The sequence below is a fragment of the Arachis ipaensis genome, chromosome B05 (assembly GCF_000816755.2).
Source record: "Arachis ipaensis cultivar K30076 chromosome B05, Araip1.1, whole genome shotgun sequence".
Taxonomy (NCBI): domain Eukaryota; kingdom Viridiplantae; phylum Streptophyta; class Magnoliopsida; order Fabales; family Fabaceae; genus Arachis; species Arachis ipaensis.
In genome coordinates, this window is record NC_029789.2 from 87,984,427 (window position 1) to 88,005,359 (window position 20,933).

The following is a 20,933-nucleotide window of genomic DNA, read 5'->3' on the forward strand; positions in this document are numbered from 1 at the left end:
GTATAGACTATTATATATTGCTGGAAATCCCTGGATGTCTACTTTCCAACTCAATTGGAAGCGCGCCATTTCGAGTTCTGTAGCTCCAGAAAATCCAGTTTGAGTGCAGGGAGGTCAGAATCCAACAGCATCAGCAGTCCTTCTTCAACCTCTGAATCTGATTTCTGCTCAAGTCCCTCAATTTCAGCCAGAAAATACCTGAAATCACAGAAAAACACACAAACTCATAGTAAAGTCCAGAAATGTGAATTTAACATAAAAACTAATGAAAACATCCCTAAAAGTAACTAGATCCTACTAAAAACATACTAAAAACAATGTCAAAAAGCGTATAAATTATCTGCTCATCAGAACTCTTGATTTGGAAGGATCGAAGGAGAAATTTATAGTTGGGTTAAATGTTAGATTGCTATCCTGTCACCAATGCCAATCCCTTTGAACTAAGTGGGTTGTAACTCGTGAATAGATTTGGCAGTCCAACTTGTTTGACTTTCCCTTACCTAGTAAAGGATAACCAAACAGAGTAACCGTTAATTATAAATCAATCTTAAAAATCACTCCATCAATGATAGAGATTCTAACTGATCAATTTCCAGTCAAGGCTTTTATTTATATTATTTAAAATTCCTCAATTTAAATTCCAATTTACTTAGCTCAACTTCTTGGAACATCTAATTAATAAAACAACACACTTTTCTGCAACTCGTTGGGAGACGACCTGGGACTTAAAACTCCCAGTAATTTTAATTTAAACTCTCTGTGACATATTTCTAAATTGATAGGCAGATTTTCGGTGAGTTAAGAACTATACTCGCAACGTAACCATTTTAATAAATTTTTAATTAACCAGCTTCTGCTTCCAATCACTTATCCTATTCCTGAAGAATTTTTAGAGGTTCTTCTATTCTCTCTGGTTCCTCCAGATCAGGCTGAACATCTTTAAAGATGTCCTCTAGCTCTGATTCGAGACTCTCAGTCATATTGATCTCTTCCACCAAGGAGTCAATAATATCAATGCTCATGCAGTCATTTGATGTGTCTGGCTGCTGCATAGCTTTGACAGCATTTAACTTGAACCCATCCTCATTGAGTCTCAGGGTCACTTCCCCTTTTTGGACATCAATGAGAGTTCGTCCAGTTGCTAGGAAGGGTCTTCCTAGAATGAGAGTTTCACTCTTGTGCTCCTCTATTTCCAGCACTACAAATTCAGTGGGAAAGGAAAATGGCCCAACCTTGACAATCATGTCCTTAATTATGTCTAATGGATATTTAATGGAGCCATCAGTAAGTTGAAGACATATCCGGGTTGGTTTGACCTCTTCAGTCAAGCCAAGCTTTCTGATAGTAGTTGCAGGGATTAGGTTGATACTTGTCCCAAGGTCACATAGAGCTGTCTTGGTACAAGTACCCTCTGATGTGCATGCTTCTCTGGTAAGCTTGTTAGAATGACTGCACTGCATTCTTCAGTAAGAAAAACTTTTTTAGCTTCTCCCCAATCCTTCTTATGACTTAAGATCTCTTTCATGAACTTAGCATAAGAGGGTATTTGCTCAAGTGCTTCTGCAAACGGAATCTTTATTTCGAGAGTCCTGAGATAGTCTGCAAAGCGGGCAAATTATTTATCCTGTTTCGCTTGGCGGAGTTTCTGAGGATAAGGCATTTTGGTTTTATATTCTTCAACCATAGTTGCTACAGGTTTATTTCCTACAGAGGCAGGTTGAGAAGCCTTCTTGAGGGAGTTATTATCAGCACTTGTAGGTGTCTGATCCCTCATTGGCGTTTGAACGCTAGGATAGGGGGATGGATGGGCGTTTAACGCCAGATTCCTACCCTTTTCTGGTGTTTGAACGCCAGAACTGGACATGGATTGGGCATTTAACGCCAGATTCCCACCCTTTTCTGGTGTTTGAACGCCAGAACTGGACATGAATTGGGCGTTTAACGCCAGTTTTTCACCCTTTTCTGGCGTTTGAATGCCAGAATTATTTCTCTCTGGGCTCTTACTGTCCTCAAAGGGATTTCGGGCAGTGGTATGTTCATCCTCTGTCAGTTGTTCCTTCCTTGACTTTCTGTTGCCTTAAGTTGAGACATTTATTGTCTTCCCACTCCTTAATTGAACATCTTGGCATTCTTCTGTTATCTGTTTAGATAGCTGCTGTCTTGTCTGATCCAATTGTGCTTCCATATTCTGGTTAGCATTTTTAGTGTCTTGGAGCATCTCCTTGAATTCTACAAACTGTTTTGTTATAATAAGCAATTGCTGATTGAGTTCAGCAACTTGTTCTTGAGGACTAAATTCAGTGGATACTGCTTTAGCCTCTTTTTTCGAGGAGGACTCACTGCTTAAGTACAGATGCTGATTTCTAGCAACTGTATGAATGAGCTCTTGAGCCTCTTCAATTTGTCTTTCTCATGTGTATAGATCCACCACCTGAGTGATTTAGAGATATTTGAGCTTTTTCTGTAAGCCCATAGTAAAAGATGTCTAACTACACCCACTCTGAAAACATTTCAGAGGGGTATTTCCTTAGCATCCCCCTGTACCTCTCCCAGGCATTGTAAAGAGATTCATTATCCTCTTGTTTAAAGCCTTGGATGTCCAGCCTTAGCTGTGTCATCCTTTTTGGAGGGAAATATTGATTCAAGAATTTGTCTGATAGCTGTTTCCATGTTCTTATACTTGCTGTGGGTTGGATATTTAACCACCTCTTAGCTTGATCTTTTACAGCAAATGAAAACAGTAATAATCTGTAGACATCCTGATCCACTTCTTTATCACATACTATGTCAGCAATTTATAAGAACTGTGCCAGAAACTCAGTAGATTCTTCCTGTGGAAGACCAGAATACTGGCAATTTTGCTGCACCATGATAATAAGCTGAGGATTTAGCTCAAAACTGCTTGCTTTGATGGGAGGTATACAGATGCTACTCCCATATGCAGCCGTAATGGGGTTAGCGTATGACCCCAGAATCCTTCTAGACTGTTCATTTCCACTTAGGTCCATGATGGATAAAAGGGAATTAATGTGAATTGCAAATAAAATATATTTTTATTTTTATTTTATTTAGTTAAAAACAAACCGAATAAATAAAAAAGAAATAAGATAAAATAAAATAATTAGAAATTAAAATATAAATTTCGAAAACTAAGAGAAAAAGGAAAAATAAATTCGAAAACTAAAATAATTACTTAATTAAGAAGATTTGAAAAACTTTGGATATGATTTTTGAAAGGGATTTTGAATTTAATGAGGAAAGAGAAAAATAATAAAATGACACCAAACTTAGAATTTTTAGATCAAAACAAAGAAAACAAACAGGAAAACTTTGAATATCAAGATGAACACTGAGAGCAACTATTGAAAAATTTTTAAGAAAACAGAAACACAAAGGACACCAAACTTAAAAATTTTTATACTCTGAGCACTAATAATTCGAAAAAAAATGAAAGAAAAATAAACTTATGCAACTGACACCAAACTTAAAATATGAAACTAAACTCAAACAGAAGACTAAATTATGAAGTTATTGGTTTTGATTATTTTCGAAAATAATTTAGAAAAATAAAATAAGGATTTTAAAATTTTAACGAAAAACAATAATAGAAGACTCTAAACCAAAAAAAAAAAATTCCTAATCTAAGCAACAAAATAAACCGTCAGTTGTCCAAACTCGAACAATCCCTGGCAACGGCACCAAAAACTTGGTGCACAAAATCATAATCACACTTTTGCAATTCCGCACAATAAACCAGCAAGTGCACTGGGTCGTCCAAGTAATACCTTACGTGAGTAAGGGTCGATCCCACGGAGATTGTCGGCTTGAAGCAAGCTATGGTTATCTTGTAACTCTTAGTCAGGATATCAATAATAATTCTCAGTTTTAATTGGAATGAGTAAAAGAACATGGATTAAATAATACTTGTTATGTAGTAATAGAGAACATGTTGAGGTTTTGGAGATGCTCTGTCTTCTGAATCTCTGCTTTCCTACTGTCTTCTTCTTCACGCACGCAAGGCTCCTTCCATGGCAAGCTGTATGTTGGTGGATCACCGTTGTCAATAGTTACCATCCGTCCTCTCAGTGAAAATGGTCCAGCTACGGGTTTCGTTGGGCTAATCATCTGTCGGTTCTCACTAGTGTTGGAATAAGATCCATTGATCCTTTTGCACACTGTCACTGCGCCCAACATTTGTGAGTTTGAAGCTCGTCACAGTCATCCCTTCCCGGATCCGAGTCGGAATACCACAGACAAGGATTAGACTTTCCGGATCTCAAGAATGCTGCCAATTGATTCTAGCTTATACCACGAAGACTCTGATCTCATAAATTTGAAGGCTCTGTTGTCAGGAGAGGCAATCAAACTCGTGAACCAGGAACCAAAGAGATATACACTCAATCTATAAGGTAGAACGGAAGTGGTTGTCAGGTACGCGTTCATAGGTTGATAATGGTGATGAGTGTCACGGATCATCACATTCATCATGTTGAACTGCGAGTGAATATTTAGAATAGAAACAAGCGTGATTGAATAGAAAACAGTAGTAATTGCATTAATCCATCAAGACATAGCAGAGCTCTTCACCCCCAACCATGGAGTTTAGAGACTCATGCCATAGAAGATACAAAATTCAGATCTAAAAATGTCATGAGGTCCAAAATAAATCTCTAAATGTAGTTTTTATACTCAACTAGTAACCTAGGTTTACAGAAAATGAGTAAGCTAAAATAAATAGTGCAGAAATCCACTTTCAGGGCCCACTTGGTGTGTGTTTGGGCTGAGCACTGAAGCTTTCACGTGCATAGGCTATTCCTGGCGTTGAACTCCAGCTTTTGTGCCAGTTTGGGCGTTTAACTCCAACTTTTATGCCAGTTCTGGCGTTTAACGCTAGAAAAGGGTAAGAAACTGGCGTTTAAACGCCAGTTTGCGCTACCAAATCTCAGGCCAAGTATGGACTATTATATATTGCTGGAAAGTACAAGATGTCTACTTTCCAACGCAATTAAGAGCGTATCAATTGGACTTCTATAGCTCCAGAAAATCCATTTCGAGTGCAGGGAGGTCAGAATCCAACAACATCTGCAGTCCTTTCTCAGCCTCTGAATTAGATTTTTGCTCAGGTCCCTCAATTTCAACCAGAAAATACTTGAAATTATAGAAAAACACACAAACTCATAGTAAAGTCCAGAAATGTGATTTTTGCATAAAAACTAATAAAAATATAATAAAAAGTAACTAAAATATACTAAAAACTACATGAAAATATCACCAAAAAGCGTATAAAATATCCGCTCATCAACAACCTCCTCCAGTTTCTTATAGGTATAATCCAACTCCTAATGCATACCAATCTAATGGATGTGGTAACCACAAACACCATATGCCTATGAACCACCTCCTTCACATAGTTTTAAACCACCATACTCACAAGCCCCCTACCACCAAACATCTCCATATGACCCTAATCCTTATCCACCATACCAACCACCTTATGAGCCATATGAACCATACATAGAACCACAAAAATTCTAACATAATTACTCCCAAGAACTACCTCCATATACACCATCTCCATATCCTTACCAAGATGAACCACCTTCAAATTATGAACCCTTCCTCCCAAATAATGAACCCTCTCTTCCACCACCCCCCCAATAGATGAATCTCTCCAAACCTTCTTGCAAGAACAATGAAGAGATATTAGCTCTTATATCCAAAGGCAAGAAGAAAAGCAAAAGGAGTTAAAGAAGCTAGAATTCATGGTTGCTACCATGGCGGAAGCCATTAACAACATGGCCTCCCACCTAAGCTCATGCATCCCAAGTACTCCCATTGAAAAATGTGGAGGATCAACCAAGAAGCATAGTGAGGGAGTGAACTTGAAACTTCAAGGTGAAGAAGAGGAGTTGAAGCAAGAGTTGCAACAAGAGGGGGAAGTTAAGACATTTGAGCCGGAAGGAGTGGTTGAAGATTTAGGAGATGTTGGAAGTCCATGGGAATGTAGAATTATGGAGCCCTCTTCCAAGAAACTTGATATTGATGTTGAGGAGGGTGTACAACCTCCAAAGCATATGATGGTTGAAGACTTTGAAGAGCTTGATCAAGAGATGGATTCAATCATTGATGAGTTTCTATCTACAATTGAATTCTCTCCCACTGGACTTGACATAGAGATTAAAGAAGAAGATACACAACCTCCCATACCCTTGGTAAGCAATGAAGAAGAGATTGAATTAGAAGAAAGCTACTAAGAAGAAGAGGTTGAAGTTGAAGAAGCTTCCAAGGAAGATGAAGTTGTCAAGGAAGAATACAAGGGAGTAGAGCTTGCAAGGACATTGGAGACACCTCTCCCCAAGCCATCACCATCCATCTTTTCATTAAAGTGGGTAAACCTCTCATCTCTAAGCTTTATTATCCCACTTGAATATGGTTTGCTTGAGACGGATGGTCAACTTAGAGCTCTTTGTGGCTTTAAGAGCAAAAGGGAGATGGTTAGTGGTTCGAGGAATCACTCTAGGTTCATCATGGTTGGAAGCTCAAGGTTTAGGAGCAATGGTTAGTGTAGAACCAAAATGGATGGGTCTAGGAGGTTCGTTTGGTGCCTAAACTTGTAAATCACCCGGATGGAATCATGATGATCAACTTGAAGACGGGTGGCAAAACAAAGTGTGGAATCCCGGATTACAATGTGAGGATCAACTTTGGGAGCTCATGGTTTGTGAAGAACTCCATCAAAGCTTGGAGCTATTAATTTTTAATGATGGAGCCTATTCGAGATTCAAGCATTGGTGGATGTTCAAGGATGGATTCAAGCACAAGCCACCTTGATGAGAGCTCCCCATAAGTCCAACTTAAGGTGAATAAACAAAAGTGCTAGGTGGGAGACAACCCACCATGGTAAAATCTTTTCATTTTTCTCTTTTGTACATAGTGGTAAATTAGTTTAATTTCATGTTTTGTTTAGTTTGTTGAGTTTATTTGTGAGTCTAGTATGTTAAATAGGGTTTAATGGTGTTTGGGTAGCTGTTTGGAGGTTTGGAATGCTTGGTTTGGTGCAAGAACTTGGAAAAATTTTGAAAAACAGAGCATCCAGCCACGCATACGCATCACCCACGCATACCCGTGACCCCAAGTGTTTTGACTGATCGCGCGTACGCCTCTTCCAAGCGTACGTGAGACATCCAAAATTTTCACCACCCATACAAAAACCAGAGAGTTGCGCCCATTTTGGGATGGAATTGTGCCTCTAGCACAAAATACACCCACGCATACGCGTTGCCTCTCTCTAATTTGACCATCACGCATACGCGTGGGCCACGCATACGCGTCGCACACCTTTCACCTCACCACGCTTACTGATAGCAAGAATTGTTGTCGGTAAGGAATTTCTCTTCTAGAAATAAGAATTTCGTTGTAAGCATAGCTCCAAACCAACGAACAACTCTCACATCAAATTATATTTTGGTTGTCACAAGTACAAACCCCAATAAGAATTAACCAAAGTATTTAGACTTCGGGTCTTCTCACAAGGAATTGCAATGAAGTGCTCAATTATCGGCTATGAAAATACAATGGGGTTTGATTTTGATAAGAGGGGCATCAAAATAAATGTGCAAGAAAAGTAAAGAGAGCAATTAAAGAAAGCAATTAATAAAGAGAGATATTCATGGCAAGAATTGAGATCATAGGCTTCCTATCCTCATCATACAATGATTAATTCATCTTATTTAGTCAACTCCAATAAATAGGGAGAAAGTCAAATAAGATTAATCAATCATACCACAATAATAAATAAGAATTTATCTTATTACGTCATCTCCAACATTGGAAGAAGATATAGGTTATCTTCCATGAGAGAAAGTATAACAAGACTAGCTAATCTCAATCCAAAAGTCCTAATCAACTTACTAATTAAATTAGCAAAAGATTAGCGTCAATGGAAACAATATTAGCTAACAACTCTAGATCACCAACATGAGTTGGGTTTTTATGACTCAAGATTGCCTAATTACTCTTTCTAAGCCAAGAATGCTAAAAAATCTACTCTAAAACCCAACCAAGCATTTTGTCAAACACTTGGTGGGTACAAAGGGAAAGCATGGTAAATGAGCAAGAATAGTAAAATCTACCAATTACAAGTTGCAAGGAAACAAGAAATCAATAATAGCAATCAAGATCAATATAAAAGAAGCATAGAAACATGAAATTGCATTAAAAGGAAATTATATCCAACAATGGTTCATCAACATAAAAGTAACAAAATAAGGGAAATGAACAAGTAAAACTAGAAGAGCAAAGATGTAATAAAAGAAATTAAGAAGGAAAAAAAACTAAATCAAGACAAGAATTGAAAATTCGATTTGAGAAAATTAAACCTAAACTACCCTAATTTCTAGAGAGAAGAGAGAGCTTCTCTCTCTAGAATTCTACCCTAAAACATCATGAAAACTAAATTATGAATACTTGGTTCATTCTCCCTCCAATCCTTGGGTTCAATAGCATCAGAAATGAGTTGGATTGGGCCCAAAATGCTTCAGAAATCGCTGGGGGCGATTTCTCTTTAGTGGGCCACGGACAGCATCGGCACGCACGCGTTCATGACGCGTGCGCGCCCCTGAGCGCAAAGTAACGTATGGCAAATTTATATCATTTTGAAGCCCTAGATGTTGGATTTCCAACGCAACTGGAACCGCCTCATTTGGACCTCTGTAGCTCAAGTTATGGTCGTTTGAGTGCAAAGAGGTCGGGCTTGACAACTTTACGGTTCCTTCATTTCTTCATGAGTTCTCCCACTTTGCATGCTTTTCTCCTCACTTCTCCCATCTAATACTTGCCTTATGAACCTGAAATTACTCAACAAAAATATCAAGGCATCGAATGGGATTAAAGTGAATTAAAATTATCAATTTTAGGGCCTAAAAAGCATGTTTTCACATTTAAGCATAAATCAAGGGAGAATTGCAAAACCATGCTATTTCATTGAATAAATGTGGGAAAAGGTGATAAAATCCCCCAAATTAAGCACAAGATAAACCACAAAATTGGGGTTTATCAAATCTCCCCACACTTAAACCAAGCATGTCCTCATGCTAAGAATAAAGAAGGTCAAGAAATGGGTATGAACATTTATTCAATGCAAATAAACTATGTGCACCTATCTATATGAATGCAACTAAATGCAAAAATGGTTCTACCTACTTGGTTAAAAGTAAATCAATCTCCAAGAACATATATAAGCAAGTAGGCCAAAGGTCATATGACGACTCACAAACTCTACCAATTCAAATATCAAAATGAAGTCCAAATAGACTTGCAAGAAGAACGCTCATGAAAGCTGGGAACAAGGAATTGAGCATCGAACCCTCACCGGAAGTTTATCCGCTCTAGTCGCTCAAGTGTATAGGGTCGATTCACTCAATTCTTCTCTAATCATGCTTTCCAAGATTTGTTTTTCTTCTAACAATCAACAGTTATTCAATGCATGCATACATTCATCATGAGGACTTGTTCATAGGTTGTAATGCCCAAAAATCTTCAACAAAAATATAAAAACACATTTTCCTCTCAACCAATGTCCCAAGTTTCCCATACCCAAATGATACACACCCTCACTAGCCTAAGCTAATCAAAGATCCAAATTAAGGACATTTATTGTTTTTCACTTAGAGGTAGTGATGTGCTAACATTAAGAACAAAATGGATTAAATAGGCTCAAAATTGGCTAACAATGGTTGATGAAAGGTAGGCTATTTGGGTAAGTGAGCTAAATGAAATGATGGCCTCAATCATATAAATGCATGTATACATGGAATAATGGACATAAAGAATCAAGCAAATCAAAGATTACAATAATAGAAAGAGGATAATACACACAAGAATGGAAATAAGTGGTTATAAAATGTAACCACACAATTAGGCTCAAAACTCACATGCTTGTGTTCTTAACTCAAAAACCATGTTCCAAAATAAATTCTTCAAGCAAGTTCAACAAGAAAATTTTTTTCAAATTGGTAGGGTGCCCTAAAAACAGTTTCTTGGAAAAGAAATCATCACCCTAACCAAGTAGTCCTAACATAAAAAGAAGTGGTAAAATATGTACAATTTCTAACTAGCATGCAACCTACCATGCAATGCAACAACTAATCTAACAAAGACAAAAATTAAAAATTGGTGTTGAAAAAGGAAGTTGTTACCCATGGAGGTCGGTCGGACGACCTCCTCACACTAAGAAATTTGTACCGTCCTCGGTGCATGCAAAGGAGAGCAAAGTGGACAGGTTGCTACAATTGATGAGCTCTTTCAAAAGGTTGTGCGGGTGAACTTGTTTGTTACCCCATTTAGAAGTCTTTCCATTCCTTTCCTTCTTGGTGGCCAACCTAAAAGGAAAGAGAAAGAAGGATAATTAAGCCTATATCAAAGATATCAGAGCAAGTAGAACATAGGCGGGGCTGATGCCAAATAAGAGTATGGTTCTCACTACCTGGTAGCTACAACATGTGAGTGAGAAAATAATATAAGCTAAGGCGTATTAACTAACACTTGATGCAAGAGTAAAGTTAAAGCATGAAGAGCATTCAAAAGCATCAAGTTCAACTAGAAAGAGTGGGTCATGAAAGACATGCAAGTTCATATCAATGCACAAAGAATATAAGAGTTATACAAGCTTAAGCATTGATTTAAAAGTTTCATCACTCAACAATATCAAACAAGTCATGAAGCACCAAGATTAACCAAGAAATTCTCAACAATTGAGTAAGAAAATTCAACTCCATTATTAAAACAAGAACTTAGAAAAGAAAACAAGAACAAGTTATAAAACAAAATTAAAATGCAATGAATAACACTAGGCAAATGCAATAAAAGAAAATGGAAGAAAAGAAATTTTTTTTTCCAGTGCGGACGCGTCATGCACGCTTCCGCGCCGATGCGCAGTTTGGCCAAAGGACGCGTACGCGCCAGGTGCGCGCACGCGTGGGTTGCAGGCACAGAATAGGCACAAACTGGGCATAATTCTCTGGAACATGTACCAGGAGGGCAAGTGGCGCTATCGGCGCGCACGCGCACAGCGTGCCTGCACGCGCATTACGCGATTTGAGTCAACGGCGCGTACGCGCTAGGTGCGCACACGCGCAGGTGGTTTGTGCCTCAGGCATGGTGCTGGCGCAGTGTAGGCACAACTATCGGGTCAATGTATGGAGGGATGAATTTTTGGCATCCACGCGTACGCGTACATGGCGCGTCCGCGTGGATGATCAAAAATGCTTGAGGCGCGCGTACGCGCCAAGTGCGCGCACGCGCGGGTTGGTGCTCTATTTTTCAAAATTTTTCCATGTTCTTGCACCAATCCAAGCATTCCAAGCCTCCAAACAGCTACCCAAACACCATAAAACCTTACTTAACATATTAAACTACTAAATAGACTCAACAAACTACTCTAAATATGAATTTAAACTAATTCTACCAATATTTACAAAAGAGAAAATGAAAAGATATTACCATGGTGGGGTGTCTCCCACCTAGCACTTTTGTTTATTGTCCTTAAGTTGGACTTATAGGGAGCTCCTTGTTATGGTGGCTTGTGCTTGAATTCATCTTGGAACCTTCACCAATGCTTGGTTTTCCATTGTGCTCCAAAATTTCTAATGAGTTGCAACAAGTCTTGATGGAGTCCTTCACAAGCTAAGGGTTCCCAAAATTGATCCTCATATATACCCGGATCCCAAATCTTGTTTCTACACCCATCTTCAAGTTGATCATCACAATTCCAATTGGGTGAGAAGTGATCCGAATTCTCAAGTAAACACCAAAGCATCTTCCTAGACCCCTTTAGTTGAGGACTATACCAACCATTGCACTTAGACTTTAAGCTTCCAACTATAAGGAACCTCGATTGGCATTTCCACCCACTAACCAATTCTCTCCTACTCTTAACTCCACAAAGAGCTCTAAGTTGCCGATCCGTCTCAAACAAACCATACTCAAGTGAGAAATTAAAGATTAGGGATAAGAATTTTACCCACTTGAATGTTGTATTGGATGGCGACTTAGGAAGGGGTGGTCCCAATGATCTTGCAAGCTCCACTCCCTTGTGCTCTTCCTTGACTATTTCCACCTCTTTACAACTTTCCTCAACTTTAACCTCTTCCTCTTGGTGGCTTGCTTCCAATTCAATTTTTTCTAGATTGCTTACCAAGGGTATGGGAGGTGAGGTATCTTCTTCCATACCTTCTATGTCAAACTCAATCGGAGAGGATTCAAGTGTACATAAGAATTCTTCAGTGATTGAATCCATCTCTTGGTCAACCTCTTCAAAGGCTTCAACCACTTCTTCCGGCTCAATTGTTTCAACTTCTTCCCCTTGTGACAATTCTTGCTTCAACTCCTCTTCTTCACCTTGAAGCTCTAAGCTCACTCCCTCACTATGCTCCTTGATCGCTACTCCACATTCAATAATGGGAGTTCCTTGATTGCATAGGCTTAGGCGGGAGGAGACCATATTGCTAACGGCTTCCGCTAGGGTAGCCATCTTGGCTTCTAGCTCCTTAAACTCCTTTTGGTTCTCTTCTTGCCTTCGAATGTAAGAACTAACACATTCTTGGAGAGGATCATCCATTGGAGGTGGTGTGGAAAAAGAAGTTTCAACGTTTGGGAAGGAGGTTTCATAATTGGAAGTTGGTTCATCTTGGTAAAGGTATGGAGGCGGTGTATATTGAGGTGGTTCTTGAGAGTAATTGTGTTGGAATGGTGGTGGTTCCATGTGTGGTTCATATGGTTCATAAGGTGGTTGGTATGATGGATAAGAATTAGGGTCATAATGAGGTGTTTGGTGGTAGGGGGCTTGTGAGTAGGGTGGTTCAAAGTCATGTTGAGGGGGTGGTTCATAGGCATGTGGTGGTGGGTTTTGACAATCACAATAAGGGTCACCACATCCATTAGATTGATATGCATTAGGATTGGAGTTATACCTATAAGAAACCGGAGGGGGTTGTTGCCAAGAAGGGTGATCAATCCTTTGAGGCTCCTCCCACCTTTGATTGTTCCATCCTTGATGCACATCCCCATTGAAGCTTCCATTTCCTACAACATAATTTGAGCCAAACTCATAGCCAAAGGGGTGAGAATTCATAATTGCAAATAAAAATATAAGCTACAAAAATAAGAAACAAAGCACTAAAGCTAACAAAAACTAACAAATAAGCAAAAAGCAAACATATTCACATATTCACAATAGCCAATAACATAACACCATTGCAACTCCCAGGCAATGGCGCCATTAATTTGATAGCAAGAATTGTTGACGGTAAGAAATTTCTCTTCTAGAAATAAGAATTTCGTTGTAAGCATAGATCCAAACCAACGAACAACTCTCACATCAAATTAAATTTTGGTTGTCACAAGTACAAACCCCAATAAGAATTAACCGAAGTATTTAGACTCCAGGTTGTCTCATAAGGAATTGCAGTGAAGTGCTCAATTATCGGCTATGAAAATACAAGGGGGGGTTTGATTTTGATAAGAGGGGCAATAAAATAAATGTGCAAGAAAAGTAAAGAGAGCAATTAAAGAAAGCAATTAATAAAGAGAGACATTCATGTGAGATCATAGACTTCCTATCCTAGTCATACAATGATTAATTCATCTTATTTAGTCAACTCCAACAAATCGGGAGAAAGTCAAACAAGATTAATCAATCATACCACAATAATAAACAAGAATTTATCTTATTACGTCATCTCCAACATTGGAAGAAGATATAGGTTATCTTCCATGAGAGAAAGTCTAACAAGACTAGCTAATCTCAATCCAAAAGTCCTAATCAACTTACTAATTAAATTAGCAAAAGATTAGCGTCAATGGAAACAATATTAGCTAACAACTCTAGATAACCAACATGAGTTGGGTTTTTATGACTCAAGATTGCCTAATTACTCTTTCCAAGCTAAGAATGCTCAAAAATCTACTCTAAAGCCCAACCAAGTATTTTATCAAACACTTGGTGGGTACAAAGGGAAAGCATGGTAAATGAGCAAGAATAGTAAAATCTACCAACTACAAGTTGCAAGGAAACAAGAAATCAACAATAGCAATCAAGATCAACATAAAAGAAGCATAGAAACATGAAATTGCATTAAAAGGAAATTAGATCCAACAATGGTTCATCAACATAAAAGTAACAAAATAAGGGAAATGAACAAGTAAAACTAGAAGAGAAAAGATGTAATAAAAGAAATTAAGAAGGAAAAAAAAACTAAATCAAGACAAGAATTGAAAATTAGATTTGAGAAAATTAAACCTAAACTACCCTAATTTCTAGAGAGAAGAGAGAGCTTCTCTCTCTAAAATTCTACCCTAAAACATCATGAAAACTAAACTATGACTACTTGGTTTATTTTTCCTCCAATCCTTGGGTTCAATAGCATCAGAAATGAGTTGGATTGGGCCCAAAATGCTTCAGAAATCGCTGGGGGCGATTTCTCTTTAGTGGGCCACGGACAGCATCGGCGGGCACGCGTACGTGGCACGTGCGCGCCCATGAGCGCAAAGTAACATATGACAAATTTTATATCATTTCGAAGTCTCGGATGTTAGCTTTCCAACGCAACTAGAACCGCCTCATTTGGACCTCTGTAGCTCAAGTTATGGTCGTTTGAGTGCGAAGAGGTCGGGCTTGACAGCTTTACGGTTCCTTCATTTCTTCATGAGTTCTCGCACTTTGCATGCTTTTCTCCTCACTTCTCCCATCTAATACTTGCCTTATGAACCTAAAATTACTCAACAAACATATCAAGGCATCGAATGGGATTAAAGTGAATTAAAATCATTAATTTTAGGGCCTAAAAAGCATGTTTTCACATTTAAGCACAAATCAAGGGAGAATTGCAAAATCATGCTATTTCATTGAATAAATGTGGGAAAAGGTGATAAAATCCCCCAAATTAAGTAAAAGATAAACCACAAAATCGGGGTTTATCACTTACGCGTCACCCCACGCGTATGCGTGGGAACCCTGTTCCATCCATCTCTATTTCATCTCTTCTCTTATTTCCATTTCTTTCCTTCTTCTCTTCTCTCCTCTTTTCTCTCCCTCCTTCAACCATCATCCAACACTACCAATCACCATCTTTTAGTTTATTAGTTAATTAGTTAGTTTAATTTTTGTTTATTTTTTTTCCATTTTTCATTATAAGTGTTGGATTATTAATCTTGTTTGCTATCTACTGCTGCTGATTATTGATAAGATGTTATTTTAACATCATTATTGTTAATTTTCATTGTTGGATTTCTTTACTGAGGTTACAAATTATTACTTGGTTTGAGTTCTTAATGCTTAATGTTTTTGAATATCAAGTACATGTTACATTGCCTTCAAGCTTTCTAAATCTTTTGAATTGCATATTTTGGCCACCATGTAATTTAAAGCATTCATCATCCATTGTTAGGCAATTATGTATTGTCAATGCATTTTTTGTTAGGTGATGCCTATTTATGATTGACCCTTATTTACATCACCTATTTCATGTATTGAGATCGTGAAAACGTTGAATTGGATTGAAAGCTTACATAGTGACATATTTTTTAGCTTTGTAAAGTTTTGTGGACCATGCTTGCTATGTGATTGATTTTAATTTCTATCTTCTTTTTCCTAAATTCCATAGCACCCATGTGTTTCACCTCTATGTCACTTAGGTGTTGCAAATAAACTTCAATATGTGTCATTGTTTGATGTGTGAGTTCTATATTTCATTTGGTTCACTAAGTTTACTTGCACATCAATCAATGTTCATTCATCATCCATTTCACAATTGCTTGATTTTTGCTTGAATGCTTTTATGCTTCTTTATCGCTTGTTTGTTTATCTTAACTTACAAGTTTCCTTGAAGTATTTCAAGCACACTAGAATGAGTGAAGTGCATACTTTCTTTTGTGTAATTGTGACATAGCTCTTTATGCTAGTGTCTCTAAACCGCATGAAACTTAGAACTCATACACTATTCTTCTTAAATGTTACACTAATTCACTCACTCAATTCTAGTGGTTTTTACCTCATTCAAATAATTTACGTTTCCTGGCTTTTGTATCTTCTCATCTTACTGTGCTATTTTCTGTTTTTCATTGGTGAGTCATCATAAGCATAAATGGAAGCGGGAGAAAGAACACGCAGCAACCGGTTGATCCATCAGTTGAAGGTGGCAATCCAAAAAGCCGCTGAATACACCGAGGACGGTGCAAACTTTTAAGTGTGGGGAGGTCGTCCAACCAATCCGCATTTTTGGATGACAATTTCTAATTCCAACACTTTTGCATTTCATATTTAGGTCTTTTAGGATTTTTAGTTGCATTTTCTTCTTTTGAGTATGTAATATAATAAGCTTAGTCAAAATAATCAAATTTTTCAAGACCTCAATTGATTTGAGTAAAATTTTTTTAGAACTTGCTTGAACTATACATTGTGGAACATGATTTTTGAGCTAAGAACACATAAGTATGTGAGTTTTGAGCCTAATTGTGTGGTTACATCATATAACCACTTTTTTTCCTTCTTGTGTGTATTATTCTCTTTCTATTATTGCAATCTTTGATTCGTTTGATTCTTTATGTCCATTATTTTGTGTATGAATGCACTTATATGATTGAGGCCATTGTTTCAAATAGCTCACTTACCCAAATAGCCTTACCTTTTATCTTCCATTGTTAGCCAATTTTGAGCCTAGGCTAAACCCATTTGTTCTTAATTTTAGCACATTACAAGCCTTAAAGCGAAAAACAATAAAAGTCCCTTGTTTGGATCTTTGATTAGCTTAAGCTAGTGAGAGTGTTTATCATTTAATTGTGGGAGAGTTGGAAACATTGGTTGGGATAAAAGAGTGTTTTTGTATTGAAAATATTAGGAATTGGGTACATACTCATGTATTAATTAAATGTTAAACCATATGCATTGATACTCTTGTATATACTTTATTGCAAAAAAAATACAAAATAAAGAAAAATATATCAAAAGAAAAATAAAAAGAAAAAAAGAAAGAAAAAGAAAAGCAATAAAAAGGGGACAAAATACCCCAAAGTGAAGTTCAATAATAATCAATGCATATGGATTGTGATAAAAAAAGAGAATGCATGAGTGTGTGAAAAAGTGAAGAATGGGTAGTTAGGTTAGCATTTGAATTTTATGGGTTGTTATATAGGTTAGGTGGGAAGCTTAAGTTAATCAAAGATTCAAATTCTAGTCCACTTAACCATATACAATCCTACCTTGACCCTAGCCCCATTACAACCTTTGGATAAGTCCTCATGATATTTGTATGCATGCATGAAATAATTGTTGATTGTTAGATGAAAAACAAATCTTGGAAAGCATGATTAGGGGAGAATTGAGTGAATAAACCCTATACACTTGAGTGACTAGAGCGGGTACACATCCGGTGAGGGTTCAATTGCTCAATTACATATTTTCACCCGTGATCATATCTTTTCTTGCAAGTTTGTAAAATATTTTCGATAACTCAATCTAATTGTGGGTTTGACTTGGTTGTTAATATATTTAGCCCTTGTATTCACATACGTATTCTTGGAAATTGATTTATTTTGACCAAGTAGTTGCATTCATTTAGATAGATTACATATAGATAGTTTGCATTGAATAAATATTAATACCCTTTGTTTCTTTCTTGAGTTTAGCATGAGGACATGCTTAGTTTAAGTGTGGGGAAGTTTGATAAGCCCCAATTTTGTAGTTTATCTTGTGCTTAATTTGGAGAATTTTATCAACTTATCTCACATTTATTCAATGAAATAGCATGGTTTTGTAATTCCCCTAAAATTTGTGCTTAAGTGTGAAAACATACTTTTTAGGGCTTAAAATAGCTAAATTTAATTCACCTTAATTCTATTCGATGTCTTGATATGTTTGTTGAGTGATTTCAGATTCATAAGGCAAGTATTGGATGGAAGAAGTTAAGAGAAAAGCATGCAAAGTGGAGAATTCATGAAGAAATGAGCATTTGGAGGATTGAAGGCCACGCACACGCGTCACCCACACGCACGCGTAAGAGGAGATCTTCAAGCCACGCGCACGAGTCAGCCACGTGTACGCGTGAGAAGGAATTTTGCAAGTGACGAGCGACACGTGACTCACTTAAAGTGAATTCGCTGCGGCAATTTCTGAGCTGTCCAGGCCCAAATCCAACTCATTTCTGAGACTATTTCGTGCAGAATTCAAGATGGGTCAAGGGGGAGCATTTAGTGTAGCTTAGGTATCATGTAGGGTAGTTTTCTAGAGAGAGAAGCTCCCTCTTCTCTTTAGAATTAGGGTTCTTAAGTTTATTTCCTCTTAGATCTAGGTTGAATTTCTTGTTTTCATCTTATTTCTTTTACATTTTCATGCTCTAGTAGTTTAATCCCTAGTTTTCTCTTGTTGATATTCCTTTCATGTCACTTTTATGTTGATGAACCCTTGTTGGATTTGGATTTTCTTTTAATGCAATTTATGTTTCCATGTCTTTTATTGCTTTCTTGAGTTGTTAATCTTACTTTTCTCGTATTTGGTAGTTGTAGAATTTATTTTTCCTTGCACTTTATTATGCTTTCCTTTTATGCCTTCCAAGTGTTTAACAAAATGCTTGGTTGGATGTTAGAGTAGCTTTTTTATCATTCTTGGCTTTGAAAGAGAAATTAGGCAATCTTGAGTCATTAATACCCAACTTATGTTGGTGATCTAGAGTTGTTAGTTAATTTTGTTTCCATTGACTCTAATCTCTTGCTAATTCAATTAGTGAGTTGATTAGGACTTTTGGATTGAGATTAACTAGTCTTATTTGACTTTCTCCTTATGTTGAAGATAGCATTGTATCTTCTTTCGGTGTTGGAGATGACAAAATAAGATTAACTCTTGATAAGTATTGTGATATGATTAGTGACTAGGATAGAAAGCCTATATTCTCAATCCTTGCCATGAATGCCTCTTTTTATTACTTGTTTTCTTTAGTTGTTGCTTTAGTTTCTTGCCATTTAATTTCTTGCCTCTTTTTACCAACCCACCCCTTGGATACCATAACCAATAATACACATACCTCACTGCAATTCCTTGAGAAGACGACCCAAGACTAATACTCTCGGTTATTTTTATTGGGTTGGACTTGTGACAACCAAAAATTAAACTTTGATTTGAGTATTATTTGTTGGTTGGGAACTATACTATCAACGTAATTATTTTGTGTGAAATTTCTAACCGACGATAATACTCTATCAAGTTTTATGCTCATAAAAGAAAAATCAAAAGAGCAAGGATCCAAGGCTTTGAGCATTAATGGTTAGGAGGGTTAAAAATCAACCTAAAAAGTTCAAATGAGCTGCTATCCCTAACTAAATGCTTGTGGTGTGAAGGTGTCAAGTGAAAAGCTTGAGACTGAGCAGTTAAAGTCGTGATCCAAAGAAAAAGAGTACGCTTAAGAACTTTGGGCACCACTAACTGGGAATTTGAGCAAAGCTAAATTTGAATCCAAAGGGTTCCCCTAGTTAAGTGCATGTGGCATTTATGTATCCAGTGGTAATACGGGAAAACAAAACGCTTAGACTCACAGCTAGGCTCAAAAAGGTGCAAAGCACCAAAAGAGAAAGATGTGTTCAAGAATCAGGAAAAACTAAACTAAGAGAATCAATAATATCATCCGGATTTTAGTTCCAAGAGATGTCAATATTTCGGAACTTCAAAGGAAAATGAGATGCCAAAACTATTCAGAAGTAAAGAACTATTAACCCTGCTCATCATTTGGAATTGAGCTTCATTGAAAAACTTTAAAATTTATTGTATCTTTCTCTTATTTTTAGTCCTACTTGTTTTTGGTTGCTTGAGGATAAGCAACAGTTTAAGTTAGGTGTTCTGGTGAGCGGATATTTTATAAACTTTTTGGCATCATTTTCTTAGTGTTTTTAGTATGTTTTGTTACGTTTTATTATGTTTTAGTAGGTTTTAATGCAAAATTCACTTTTTGGATGCTACTTTAAGCTTTTGTGTTTTTCTTATGATTTTAGGTAAATTTGGGGTGAATTTGGCAAGTTTTGGCAAAGTCTAATTCAGAGGCAAGGAAAGCATAGCAGATGCTGTCAGATTCTGACCTCCGTGCATTCAAACAGAAATTTTGGGAGCTACAGAGATCCAAATGACGCATTCACAATGGTGTCAGAAAGTAACTTTCAGAGCTTTCCAGCAATATATAATGGTCTATACCTTTCTTTAGATTGGACTACCCAAAACGGGCATTGAACGTCTAAACTACTCCCTAGGAGGCGTTTAACTTCCCAAGAGGACTAAGGCTGGTGCTCAACGCACAAACCTAGCGTCCAATGCCACAAAGGGAGCAAGGAAGCAGCATATTCACTCCCTCATGGGCGTCCAACGCCCACTCTCTTAAGTTAGAAGCCAAGCTCAGCCCAAACACTCACCAAGTGGGCCCAGAAGTGGATTTTCGCACCATTTTACTTAGTTTACTTCATTTTTGTAATTTTTAATAAGGAGAGTAATATATATTGAAGCAAGATCACTCTCGTTAGGAGCTCTTGGAACCTTTTTTTGACACTTTACATGTTTTTTATGTTACTCTCTATACAGTATGAGCAACTAAACCACCTAGGTTAAGGTTAGGAGCTCTGCTGATTCCTATGGATTAATACAATTACTTTTCTAATTCAATCTGTGTTTGATTCTATTCTATGATGTATTTTCGTTCTTCATCTTTATGAATCTTGATTCTACATGAGTTTCTTATGAGTCCTGACCTGGATTGTATTGAGCTACGGCTTGAGAATGCATCACAAGTTCCAATAAGTTATCTGGGCTAATTGGGGTATGTGACATAAAACCTCGTTAGTCAAGCGCAATTGAGGTTCCTGTGGCTCTAAGGGCTAGAACCATAAGAGCATCAGTCTCTAATTTG